The sequence below is a fragment of the Carassius carassius genome, chromosome 21, assembly GCF_963082965.1.
Source record: "Carassius carassius chromosome 21, fCarCar2.1, whole genome shotgun sequence".
Classification (NCBI taxonomy): Eukaryota; Metazoa; Chordata; class Actinopteri; order Cypriniformes; family Cyprinidae; genus Carassius; species Carassius carassius.
In genome coordinates this window covers 28,353,111-28,355,664 of record NC_081775.1, presented here as the reverse complement: position 1 = coordinate 28,355,664, position 2,554 = coordinate 28,353,111, and positions in this window count along the sequence as shown.

Here is a 2,554-nt window from a genome sequence, read left to right as displayed (position 1 = left end):
CGCGCGTCGCAGTATTAATGAATGCGCTCCAATATTTTCTGGGCAGATATGACTTTTTGGTTTTGAAACAATGGTCCAATCACTGCCCGCTTTTTTTTTCTGTAAACTATATAGTGTTTGGAATGTTGTTGGATGACAAAAGGCATTTTTATTTACGTAATGTTGATTCTTTATACATAAAATGAAATATTATACGCAGACATAATTCAGTATTTTAAATAAATGTTTTATGTAACTATAATTAAATTATACCCAAATTTAACAGAATTGTCATGTAGTGTAGCTATGCTCTGTTGTATTTGCAATATGAAAAATTTACTAATATGTATTATTATAGAAAGTGCAGAGGCATTATTAATTTCACTTTTGGTGTGAAAAGGCCTTTATAATGATTATTATTATTTTATTTTTATTGGCTGTTAAAAACAAATAAGCAAGCCTTGCCCATGTGACAGAGTAATGCAAAAGTAACAATTTATTATTTACCATAAAGTGTAACAAAGTATTTAACTACAAAAATTACATTTTTATGGAGTAACACAATATTGTGTGTTTATAGATGGATTTTTGTTTTTCAGAAAAGGTTTTGTAAAATCCAATTTGATTATCATAGTTTTTAAACAATTTATATTTTTATGTTGGATTTTCAGATTGAAAATTTGTGCTCTTTCTGAAAAGTATCAAAAATAAATTCTTAAGGCCTAGTAAAAAGTTTTTGTTAATGTAATCTTCATTTAATAAAAATATAAAAAAGGTGGAAATATTTTAGCATTGATATCTAAACATTAAAGAATATACACAGAATTCATGTAAAATATATTTTTATTATGTATCAGAATCTATGGTTAACATGGTAATTTCTCCTGTAACTCTACCATATCCAATACTCATGATCTCTGCAGTAAAATAACTAATCATAATTCATGTAAATATAATGTGCTGAAAAAAATAGTTGCATTTCATAAAAACAACATTTTCTTTCAATAGAGCAGATTAAATTGGTGCATCTAAGAACAATTTTTTAAAAAAGTTTTTTTAAATTACATTTTACAAATCATTGGATACAGTTATAAAGCAAAGGGCTGAATGTAGAAATGTGTAACATAGCTGTTAGGGCCCTGGTTAAAACACACAAACAAACAATCTGTGTTTCATATAAAACTGTTTTGGCATTGCATTAATCTAACTGGGGGGGGGGGGGGGGGGTCTAATGTGCACAATTTAGCACAGGCTAAATGTTTAATTTAATGTATATAACAATCACCAGTTAGTATCACAGAAATAGAGTAGTCATTAATGTTAAACAGCACTAACATGATTTAAATAGTTAATCATACATGAAGGTGTTTTGGCCATAATCAATAAACTTGACATTATATAATAACAATATGCTGCTGAGAACAAAGCCAAAAACAACAAGCTACAGACATTCGATCGCCAAACTAACAGGCGTATAACAATAAATTATGCACTTTTATATTTCTTTGGCTTGTCAGTCAAGATTCACAGGTTCATAACTACAGAGCTTTCTTCATCCATACCTCATTTCACTTGCCATTACCATAAAAAAAAGAAGATCATTAATCTGCAGCTTTGGCGAGGTATTTATGAAAGTATTTTCTCTACCATAACAGTAAAAAAAAAAGTACCGTTAATAGGGGTGACCCCGAATAGACTCGATGCTTTGATTCGAGGAGCCTGATTCGATACTAATCTCTCTGTCGAATATTCACAGGGTGTTATGATCATGCCATTTTGGCTATATGTGGGGAGCTCAAATGTCTGATTTCACACAGAACCACTGGTTTTCTCCCAATAAGTTAATATACAGCCTATTAAAATACTGTGATAAATAAGAATCTGAAAAGAAAGAAGCTTTAAATAAATATTTTTACCACCCTTATAGATTTAAGTTACACTCTCCATAATCTTAAACTGACAGGCAGAGTAAAAGATTGTGTATATATTATTTATCATGATGCATTTAGTTGAGTTCAGCTTCATTGTAGTAGGCTACTACATTAAGGATCTCTGCAGCGTGAGCGAGCAGGACAAAAAACAACAATGCAGAATATAAATCGGGCTGGCCGTGGCATAGGTAACACAGAAACTTCCCTAGGGCAAAAAATGACTGGGGGGAACTGCACAAATTTTTTTTTTGTGATTGGTTTTTTTTTGCGCCCTCTTGTGCCCATCGTGTGCTTTTAATTTCTAAAAGTTAACAATTTTAGTACTGATCGATCATCAAACTGCTTAAAATAAATTTTAGAATAAAATAAAATTTGCATCAACGAAAAATACGATTTGACAACATCTAATTTAAACACTTTCTGTGTCATGACAGTGTAATATGTATACAGTACATCATCATAACGTATTAATTATGCATGGCGCATGCAGTTAAAATAGTTTTGTAATTTATGTGATCTTAAAGTATCATTTCTAAAAAAAATGTGTAAAAAAAGAAAATTATCAGGGGCACAAGGCAGGAAGCGACTCAAACAAGAAGAGCCAAAAAATATAAATATAGAGGTAAAAATCACAAGTTAACATA